This window comes from Oryctolagus cuniculus, chromosome 16 (assembly GCF_964237555.1).
Source record: "Oryctolagus cuniculus chromosome 16, mOryCun1.1, whole genome shotgun sequence".
NCBI lineage: Eukaryota > Metazoa > Chordata > Mammalia > Lagomorpha > Leporidae > Oryctolagus > Oryctolagus cuniculus.
The window spans coordinates 49,199,939-49,212,100 of NC_091447.1; positions in this window are offsets into that span (position 1 = coordinate 49,199,939).

The window sequence follows — 12,162 nt, forward strand, 5'->3', positions numbered from 1 at the left end:
AACTCTGCCTTCAAGTAAATATTTTTTTTTTCAAAATAGAGGCTTTTGCTTCTGGGAGAGGCCCCAGGTGGCTCAGCCATTGCCTCTCTGTGAGCTTCCCATCCCGCAGGAGCGCGGGAAGGTGCTTGAACTTGCGGGAAACTGGAAAATGGGGACCTGATTTCCCCAATTTGGAAAATGGAGTCCCAAGTTCATAACCCTGGCTTCTCACTTCAGCTCTTCCTGAGACGTCCAACTCTGTTATCTGTTGCTAATAACACGATATCACAGGTTAGGACTCCACATGGAATCTCCATCTCCAAGCCCAGGAGAAACAGCTTCTGCTGGCATACAGACAGGAGAGGCAAAGAGAGACAGATCGTCTATTGCTGGTTTACTCCCCATATGCTTGCAACAACCAAGTCTGGACCAGGCTGGGGCTAAGGTCCAGGAACTCCATTCTGGACTCCAAGTACTTAAGCCGTCTCCACTGCCTTCCCAGGAACATTAGCTGGAAGCTGGAATGAAAAGTGGAAGAGCCAGGACTTGAACTGGCACGCTGACATTGAAAGCAGTGACTTAACCTACTGTACCACAGCACTGGCTCAGGTAGCACGATTTTTTACAAAATCAGTATCAAATAGCAATTTTTGTTAAACTCAAGAGAGAGAGACAGACAGACAGACGCAAAGGAGGATGTGCCTTGAGGAAGACTTCACCCACTTTCTGGTTTGGAAGGTGGAAAAAAGGGTCCATGAACCAAGATGCGTGCCTGTAGAGACCAGCAGGGAGAAAGCACTGGCATCACACTGAGAAATGAAAAGAAGGAAATCAATGCTAAAGCAGAAGAGAGCTCCAAGAGTCGTGTAGCTGCTTTGTAGACCAATATGCAGATTAATCGAGGACATAGATGAGATGGGTAATTTCCTAGGAAAGACATATAATTAAAGTTAATTCCATTAGAGGGAGAAAAGCTAGGCCGTGCATTTTCAGGCTTAAACTTTTTGTATTTCAGGGCTGGGTTGTTCTAAAGCCTCATAAGGACCCACAGTGCAGGCCCTGAGTTCCTCTGCTCACCAGATCTTCCTCCTGCCCTTAGTCCTCACCTAACTAATGTCTTGGTCAGAACAGCTGCACGGCACCCGGCCTCCAGCCAGATTTCTGGGCATCACCTCCCTGCTGTTCCCAGTGCTCTTCAACAAACCAATCCTATTCTCCCTGGGGACCCGGGGCACCTCATCCTCTGACAACCCCAAAGGTTAGCTCACTCCTGTCCTGCCCTGTGTGGCTGTGGTGGGATAGGAGCGTACATAACGAATACACTGCTGCCTTCCTCATCTGACCAGTGTGGTATGTCTTGTGTTCAGCCATCTCTTCCTATTTAGTGCAAGAGATGCCTTATTAAATACCAGGCTGTAGAGTAGACAGGAAGAAGAAATAGAGGATGCGATTAAGAATATACCTCACAGAAAAACCAGACGACCAAATACTTTCGCAGCAAATTGTGCTACAGCTTCAAAAGCTGCACATTCTTAATGCCCTATCAAGTCTTACCAAGCAATGAAAAGAAGAAAAGAGGGCCGGCGCTGGTGTAGTAGGTCAGGCCCCGCCTGCAGTGCTGGCATCCCATCTGGGCGCCAGTTTGAGCCCCGCTGCTTCACTCTCTGTCCAGCTCTCTGTGCCTCAGGAAGCAGAGGAGGATGGCCCCAGTGCTTGGGCCCCTGAGCCCACATGGGAGACCAGGAAGAAGCTCCTGGCTCCTGGCTTCAGATTGGCCCAGCTGTGGCCGTTGTGGCAATTTGGGGAGTGAAGCAGTGGATGGAAGACCTCTCTCTTTGTCTCTTCCTCTGTTTGTAACTCTGCCTCTCAAATAAATAAATCTAGAAAAAAAAAAAACTTCCTAAGTTCTTTTATGAAACCAGAATAGTCATAATTTCTAAATAAGATATAAACCATGTGCAGCAAGAAAATTATACACTGACTTGGAGACAGATACTGAGGCAAAGCTTTCTCATGGAATCTTAGCAAACATGGTGAATCCAACAGCACATTAGGAAGATAACACTCAACATCCAGGAGACGTGTGGCAGCCGCCATGACCATACCTCCATGTAGTCACATCCTGGTAGAGGCTTGCCACATGAATGTGGGGAGGATCTGAAGGTGTTTTAACCAGGAGAGCTGGCAAAGGTGTTGAGATGTGCATGGTAATGTATATGCCATGTGAAGAGTGCCTCATACGTCTTACTGGCGTCTCTTGATTTCTTGTTGACTTTGCGGACAAAAAGGATCATGTTGGATAGTTTCACATGGCAAGGAACTGAGAGAAATATATATAATATATATTTATATTTATATTTATATATTATAAGTATATATAAATTATGCAGTTATTAGTGTGGAAGAAGCATGTCCATTAGAACCAGAGAGAAAGCACTGATGCTGGTTATATCAACTCTCATCCAGTATTGTAGAAATAGAGATATATATCAATGAAATTAGAAATTAGTCAAGAGAAATTAATGAGGCCCAAGAATGGAATGAAGTAAAACTGCAGATGATGTGTTTGTATACCTAAAAAAATAAAGTGACATATGAATAAAACAAATGAAAAATTTCAATGAAGAATATAAAATAACATATAATGTCAATAAATTTCATATATTCCAAAATAAAGTATTGGAAGATTGATAATACAAAAGAAATTTTCACAGTATTAATGAAATAGTTTAAATACTAAGGAATAAATTTAATATGTGCAAAATGTATGTGGGAAAATATTTAAACACTCATGGTAGACAGGAACAGTAGGCTTCACCAAATGAAAAAGGTGCACTCTGTGTGTGTAAGGTGCCATTGTTTCCACATCCCCTCCAAAACTCACCATGAAATTTAATAGCCATTGTGACAGTGTTAAGAAGTGAGGCCTTCGAGAGAGGATGAGGTCTTGGGAGCTCTGGGACTAATGCCATTATCATGGCAGTGGTCCCTTCTCCTGGGAGGGACTCAATTGTCAGAGTGAGCCCTCTGTCCACAGTGACTGGGAGTTCTGTGGCTGCTCTCCTGCACACCTGCCTTCTCTGTTTCATGAGTGCCCACTGCCTTCCCACCATGCTGTGATGCAGCAAAAAGCTATCACTGGCGATGTCCCCCTGGTCTCAGACTTCCAAGGTTCCAGAACCAAGAGAAATACATTGCCTTTATTTGTTTACTCAGTCTGTGGTATTCTGGAATAGCAGCAGAAAACGGACTAAGGGGAAATAATGCAACATGTTATAGAGTTAGCTCTTCCCAGTTAATTTATAAATGTAATTCGGTTCTGGTAAAAATAACAAGCTATATGAGTTAGGTAAGTTGATACTAAAACCTATATGGAAAGATAGACATATAAAGGAAGCCAAGAACTGAGAAAATCTATAAGATGCAATAGATTTATCAGGAACTGAAAGCACTTTAAAACTTCGATGCTGTGTTAGAGCCTGAATAAAAGAAGAGACAAATAGAATGGAATTAAAGATCATGAATTAGATGAAAATGTGTATAGACAGTTAGCTTATGACAAAAATGTCATCTTGCATCACTGAGATACAAACGTATTAATAAACATTGTGGTAACAAGTTATAGCAATTGTGGAGGACATAAAACTAGATTTATGTCTAATGCCATTTAGGATAGACCGCACATGAATAAGTGTTCTTTGAAGAAAAACAAAACCACGCAAACACTTGAAGAAAGTTTGGGTGCATCATTCTTTAATCATGGTGAAACAGAAGGTTTTCTAATTATCACTTGAAATTCAGAAGTAACGAAAGGCAAGGCTGATATTTGCTACCGACCAATCTAAACTTGTGTGGAAATAAAACTACATAACAGAAAGGGCACACAAAATGTATGTTCTTTAAAAATTAAGTGGTTGAGTACCAAAATTCCAATAGAAAAATGACCTTGACAGATAATTCATAAAAGCAGGAAAATGCTTCTCAACTATACAAAACACCCAAATTAATTCATTACCAGAAAAAGAAAGGTTAAGGGAATAGTGAGATTCTATTTTTTGTTTATCAGATTGGCCAGTTTTTTATTGCAGGTTGACAATTAATTTATGATTGTGGATATAGATTGTGCTATAGAGTGATGTTATGATTTAAGAATGCAAGTGGAATAACAAATGCAAAGTAGTTAACATATTCATCACCTCAAATGAAATCTAAATATGACAGCATATTATGAGGATGAATCTGTGGGGAGATAGGCAATCTCCTATCAGAGGTGCAGCCCCCTTAGGAGAGATTTTGGGAAATGAATAGCCAATGTATGCACTCAATTTTTACCCAACAACCTGAACTTCTACACATCTATCCTGAAACATGTATCTCCAGAAACTTGAAAATGCATAATAAGCAAATTTACATAACATTGTTTTTCAATGCAAAGTAACTGAACCCAACATAAATACCCATACATAAGAGAGTAGCTAAGTAAATCATGTTGCATTTGCAGACTACTTTTTTTAAGGGATTAGGAATATCTCTGTGAACTGAAATGAAGTGATTTCCAGGAGAAGGAAAATGAAGTGAGAAAAAGTAACTGTAAAACCCAGTGCATGGAAGAGCTTAATTTAGTATGCAGTTCCTCATAGAAGAAGCAAGATACCATAAAACATTGTGTTTCTGCTCACTGGCATAACAGAACACAGAAATGATAAACCTGAAATTAACAGGTTGGTTATTTATAGGAGGTGAATGGGAAACAGGGAAAGAGAGAATCACACAGGGTGCAAGGATGAGGAAGGATTGACACTTTGTTAAATGTGGCATGCTAGAAAGAAAAACAAAACAGCATATTTCACATGCCCTTCACATCTTTAAGGATGCATAAAAATGAAAGCCACTTTTAAAACATTCTGGATGGCTGAATGTTTTCTCTGATTATAAAGGAATAAATTCAATGATGGTTCCTTTTAATCACTCATTTCTGTGATCCAAAATAAAAATCTGGTTGATATTTTGTTTAGGCTGCATGGCTTTAATACAAGCATTGAAACATGCATACACACACACACCCATAGTTCTCAACTAAGATTTCCAGTAGCTAGGAATTTATGAGATCCATTGCAGTATATAATAAACTGACAGCAAATCATCATTAATGCATGAATATGCAGCTTATGAAAATATTTAACCTTTTAACTGAGACGTGGTTAAACATAGCGATTATTGTCTTAGAAGTATTGCTTTTGCATCAAAGAAAACAGTATACCTATGTATAACGTAATATTATTTATACTGGAGCCCTCTGCAAAGAAACTGCACTCTGATATTTTTAACAGTTGTCATGGAGTAGCACATGTGTGCACTTCTTGAAGATAACTCTAATTGCTGATTTAATTCTTATCACTCATTAGACTTAAGATCTCTTGTGCAGAGGTGGCCATTTGCCACAGCAATTAAGACAATGCTTTGGGTACCCACATCCCATTACAAGAGGACCAGGTTGCAAGTTTAGCTTCCAGCTATTGCATACCCTAGAGGGCAACATGCAATTAATCAACTACTTGGGTCCCTGCCACACATGTGGGAGACCTGTATTCATTTTGAGGCTCCTGGCAATTGTGGGTGTTTGGGATAATGAACCAGTTTATGAAAGATCTATCTCTCTCCTTCTTTCTCTTTCTCTCTCTGTCTCTCTCTGTCTCTCTCTCTTTCAAATAAAACAAAAACAGAAAAATTTTAAAATATCTTTTGTGCAAGCAACATGGCTGATACGTATGTAATATTTGTTGAAAGTATAAGAGTACGGATACTCACAAACTGTTCATGGCTGTTATGCTGCGGTGTGTGTTTCCGTTTTTACTTGTCTCTGGTTCTCACCCCTCTGTTGTTTCCCAATTCCACCAAGAATTTCTTAGAAGGGTCTTTCAATTTGCCCACCTACATTACTTCATCAGCTGCTGAAGTGCTGTATTCTTTACTTTGTTGTAAAAGTTCATTGAAAATGGAACTGAAAGATGGGTTTACTTTGGTGCAAATTTTTAAAAACAGATTTATTTCCTTATTTATTTGAAAAGTAGAGAGACGGGGGAGGGGGACAGAGACAGAATTGTTATTTATCCTAGAAAGTGAACACTAACAAAGTATCTACAATATAGGATAGGGACAGGGTTGTGGGCTCCACTGTAACATGCATAAACCATTTCTAAGATCTTTTATTGGTTGTTCTTCATGTGCTCTTTATCGGGAGCCAGATCTTAACATGACAGCTTTGTACCAGACCTGAAAACCATCCATACCATGGATAGAAGTAGGAATATGAGCACATAGGGTACTGTGCACTGACTGAGGTCGATTGTATGATGTATCATTTGAAATAATGGTATGATATTTGAGAACTTAATGCAACAAAGTTAACAAGAAAATTTAATTAACATTTCAAGAAAAACAATTTATAAATCAGCAAACACAATACTTAATTATTTTTACAGCATACAACAGCCCCCAGATTTAGTAATTTACAATGGCAACCATGTTAATGTCTCTCGCGATTTTATAGGTCAGGAATATGGGCATTCTTTAGCTGGATAGTTGTTCTGTGTCATGTGGTATCATCAGGTCATCAGTGGTATTTGAACGATCATCTGGTATGGAGGGTACAGGGCTAATCCACTCATACTGTCCATGGTATCAGCAGACATGGATGAAAGTCAGGATGTTGTTGGAACTCTAAGTTCTTAATACTCACTCCCTTCAGCACGGTGGCCTAGAGAACTAGTTTTCTTATTTGCTGTTGGGAGAACCCAGATTGCTTTCCAAGATGCAGCAATGGAAACTGCCAATCTCTTAAACTCTGGGCCAAGAAACTGACAGAGCTTTCCTTCCACCACATTTTATTTGTCAAAACAGTCACATAGCCAGTCAGATTCAAGCAAAATTCTCCTTAATCCCCCTGATAATGGAAAGAATTTGAAATTACGTAGCCATCGTTAACCTATTTATCATAGTGTATTTACTGGTTCAGCTGTCCCTGACTTTTATATGGGTACATATAGTTAGATAATTTTAATTGACTTAAAAGTTTGAGAGTTGTTGAAATTAGGCATATTAAAGTGAAAGTATAGATGAAAGAATTTAGGAAATGATAAGAAACAGAATCTATCGTGTAGTAAAATAATTCAAACATCCTTCTTTTAAGGAAAGTGACAAAATATATCATTTATAGTTGAAGAGAGAGAAGGCAAAATATATTTAAACTGTTGATATATATATAAAGTGAATGGAAGAATGAATTAAAAAATAATGGCCTAACTATAAAAGCAGGAGTTGTAGAGGCCATTGGCAATGTAGGTTAGGCAAATTCTTGCTCAGCACAGCAGGTCAGTGCATAAATTTCAAATTAGACAGCATAGGAAATAGTGCTAGAATAGTATTTTAAAGAGATTTTGGTGTTGCTATTTAAAGAAACAATTCAAAATTTAAATGTTGGGGAGGGCATCTGGCTTAGTGGTTATGATGCCAGTTTGGACAACTGCAACCCATATCTTAGCGCCTGGGTTCTAGTCCTGGCTCCTCTCCTGTTTTCAGCTTCTTGCTAATGCATAACCTGGGAGCTAGCAGGTTATGACTCACATAGCTAGGTCCCTGTCTGGAGAGGTCCTGGAGAGGTGCCCTGGCCTGGGGTCCTTGTGAGCATTTGCGTAGTGCATCAGCAAATGAAGCTCTGTCTGTCTGTCTCCCTGCCTTTGAAATGAATAAATGATATTTTAAAAATTTAAAAGTATTTCTTAAAGTGAGACTGGAGATGAGGAAGTTGTCTGGTAGAAAGTCCATGCTTTACAAAACATATAAATCCTTCAGTTATACTAGTTTGTAGACATTTTGGGTAAAAGTATGTAAATCCACTACTTGCAAAAAGGAAGATGGCCAAAGGGGAGGCGTGTTGGATCCATTTCTACCTGTCTGTGGCCTGTGCACATGGGCAGTATTGTGTCAAAGATCCTGGATCCAGGACTCCCCAGGGAAAGCCATGGAATAAGCAGTGACCCGTGCCCAGAATGAGGAGCAGCCACCACTTGGTCCTTAGTAGGTGTAAGACAAAAGTCTTCTATTCGCATACACTGCAGAAAAAAATGTCATATTTACATGGCAGAAGAAAACCATGCCTTTACCTGGATTGAAAAAAAAAATATTTATTTGAAAGGCAGAAGACAGAGAGAGAAGGAGAGGGATAAATTGTGAGTGAGCGAGCGAGCAAGTGAAAGTCTAAAGAGGTGTTCTGGGCTGGCACCGTGGCTCACTAGGCTAATCCTCCACCTGCGGCGCTGGCACCCTGGGTTCTAGTCCGGTCGGGGCGCCGGATTCTGTCCCGGTTGCCCCCCTTCCAGGCCAGCTCTCTGCTGTGGCCTGGGAGCGCAGTGGAGGATGGCCCAAGTGCTTGGGACCTGCACCCCATGGGAGACCAGGAGAAGCACCTGGCTCCTGCCTTCAGATCAGTGCAGTGTACAGGCTGAAACGCACCAGCTGTAGCGGCCACTTTGGGGTGAACCAACGGAAACGGAAGACCTTTCTCTCTGTCTCTCTCTCACTGTCTAACTCTGCCTGTCAAAAAAAAAATATATATGTGTATCTGTGTGTACAGTTGAATAAATTGATGACTAGTAGCTAATTATCTTTAAATGAGTTTAGATAGACATAATTATGATGAAGTTCCAAAATGTGTTACCCATAATTTTATACTAGGTACCAATAAAGGCTTTAGTTACAAGATGATTAAGGAACCACATAATTTGGCTCTCCCACTTTTCTAATTGGTCACGTCCCTTCTTTTAATGCATTCGGTTAAATGTCTCATGCAGTGGTTAAGTCCTTACATGAAGACCGGTATTATAAATGTATAGAATTCTCATGACTTATGGTTGGAATTGATGCAGGCACTGATTTTAAAAACTTTTTTCATCAAGTAGCTTTCATAGCTCTGGTTATTTCTGTTCCTATTTCTTATGCACAGATCTTCACAAATTCTAGAGCTCCAGGAGGTAGAACTCTCCTCCAGTTCTGCTAGCTGCAGCTGCTCGTAAATACCAAGGAATGTATGAATCCAAGTGCCTGCTGTTATAGGAGGGCTTATGTAAGGCTGCCTGGCTCTTTATGGAAGGAGAGTCTCTAATTTGAGAAGCAGAAGCCTTTTCTCCTCTCTCCTGTTTGTCCAACCACAGTGTTTGCAGAAGCCATTTGGATTGTAATCTGTCCCGGGGCTGTGGCTATGAGATTTATAGTTTTGCTTTGTTTCTGTAGTTGTGCAGTTTAAATGTTTCAAGCATATTTAAGCTTATTTTTAAAATCCAAGATTTAGGCACCAGTTCCTTCTAAAGACCCAAGAATATCTAAAGATAATAATGATTTTCATGTAAGAAAGTGATTTTCCTAAAATATTTTAAAATAAATTAGAGAAACACAAAGGTACACTGAATATATTCAGTATTTCATATTTCTTGTCTGTTTTATTAACTGTTCTCAATTGTAAGATTTATAAGGCTTAGAGTATTGTTTTCTAGTAACTGTTATTATTCTACCAGCCATTTCTTTAGTACAAACATATACACAGAGAATTCACTCACTAGAAAATAACATTTAAGTATCTAGTAGTGGTTAATGTATTAGGTCAGGACCAAAGTCTTGGGGCTGGGGAGATACACAAGAGTCAGTATTCACCTTGCCGTGTGATGTATTGTTATAGAAACATGTTCAAATAGCTACTGATATCCAGAAGAGAGAATTCCTACCAGCTAGGTAGGTGTGGCAAAGAAGATATGACTGTCAATATGGTTAGATTATCTAAGAACTGTGCTATACAAGACAACTTTCTTATTTTCCTAAGAGCAAAAAGACCAAAACAGCAGAAGTCAATACCCTAATTCAAGAGATACTGTCTCTGTGAGTGTATGCAACTGGGGAATCAGCTATGAAGCCAATGTCTTTCAAGCGGAGAGAAATCTGCAGCACCATGTGCTCCCCAGCTATTTAGCAGAGTGGTGATCTGATCGAATCCTGGGAGCCAGGCTTTGCTTTGTTCCACCACATGTGCCAGGGAGAAGGGATCTCTTGAGGTTTAGGGGGTACTGGTTCTGTTGCTGTTTCAATCAAATGGTGACGATTAGGATGTGCAGAAAAAAGCTAATTTGGGAGATATGGCTGTGATCCTTTGGAAGTTCTGTTGAGAGGCTTGGCCCTTGGCTGGCATTTGGGAATGGAGATTTTGGGAGGGTACCCAGCTTAAATTTAGAAGTGGGTCATTGTCCCTAAGCTGAATAGACAATATCATTTGTGCTGAACACTTGCTTTCATTCTGAGAGTCTGGAAGTTGGGTACTCGCCAGGCAGGCGTGCCTGGAAGATGAGCCTCCATCGAGAACCCTGGCACGGAGTCTTAATGAACTTCCCTGGTGGGCAGCGCTGCATGTGTGTGCTCAGAGCTCATTGCTGGGGTCCTTACGTGGACCCTGTGAGACTCTTCTGGAAGAGGGTCCTTGGAAACTGCTTCTGGATCCTCACCAATGTCACTGTGCAACTGTGCCTGTCGCTGGCTGTGCTTAGTGTTCTCGCACTTTAATAAATCATCACTGTGACTACAGCAGTATGCTGACTCGTGTATGTCCTCCTGGGGAATCACCAAACCCAGGGGTGCTCTTCAAGACCCCCAATAAATATTTTACTATGAAGCAATCCTGAGAGCCTTGCTGAATTTTTGTTTAATGGAAACTCGTAACAGAAAATCCGTGTTGCCATAGAGGAAGTGCATTCTTCAGAGAACAAAAAGAGCTTAAAGTAAACTACCTACTAGTTTTACTAAGAGTAACTATATTTCTAGCAAAGTCAAGTATTTAAATTAGATGGATTTTATACATATAATATAATTATGAGTGTGTGTGTGTGAGAGAGAGAGGGAGAGGGAAAGGGAGGGAGGGAGAGAGAGAGAGAAAGACAGGCTTTTGTGCTATTAACTTATGAGGGAAAGAAAATGCCGTTTTGGCTTTTTGTACTCCAGTTAATAGAGCTTAAACTTGCTGTGGTACAGCAAGGTAAGCCGCCATCGGCAATGCCAGCATTTCATGTGGGCTGCAGTTCGAGCCCCAGCTGCTCCAGTTCCAATCCAGCTCCCTGCCAAGGCACTGGGAAAGAAGTGGAGGATGGCTCAAATCCTGGAGCCTCTGCACCCACATGGAAGATTCTAATGAAGATCGAGGCTCCTGGCTTCAGCCTGGTCCTGCTAGGTCGTTGGGGAGTGAACCAGCAGATGGAAGACCTCTCTCTGTGTCTCTCCCTCTCTCCCTGTAATTCTGATTTTCAAATAAATAAGTAAATCTTTAAAAAAAAAATAGAGCATAAGCTCATCACACACAGGGGTTATCACTTCTTCTAATCCCAGTACTGTAGGACCATTAATCTACTGAGAAAGCTGTTATCTTGAAAAGGCTGTTTCATTTGCCACTTTCATGATTGAACTTTCAGATGTTGGAATAGATAATTTCTGGTTTGCCTTCCCTGTCTGAAATTTTAGTTATTGGGGGCATGCACCAAGTCTGTTGTTTTTTGGTCACAAGAAGTGATTTGACCCAGCTGAATGAGAGTGATCCTGTGCTGCCTCAAAATACCGTATCTGCCCTTGCTCATTGAGATGAGACAGGGAAGCCTCCCTTTTGGTGATCTATCACTCTGGATCCAGCCAAGGAATCTGAGAAACAAAGCAGTTTAACGGAGAAGACAAAGGGACTGTGCACACATAAGAACTGGGGAGAGCTGTGGGGAAGCAAAGATGACTCAGACAGCCACCAAGAACCTCAGCCCGCAGGCCAGGAGGAGGTGGCAGAGGAGCCACAATGGCGGCGTGTGGCTGGGGAGGGCTTGGGGAGAGCCTGCGCCTCCTGAGACGAGGGCTTTGCTTCACCTGATGTCCCCCGATTCAGCCACCTTCTCGTGATGAATCACAGAGGAAGGGAGTTGTGAGACGCATAGTTCCCAGCCTCAGAAGGAGTAGTGACAAGAGATGCTGTGGACACGGGCATCTGCTGGTTGGTAGGCAACCCTGCAGGTCTCCCAACACCCAAAAGGCTTCTAGATACCTATGAAATTTCAGAATACCTGATAGACTGTCTGTCTGTCTATCTATCCAAAACATATGTATTCTCAGAAT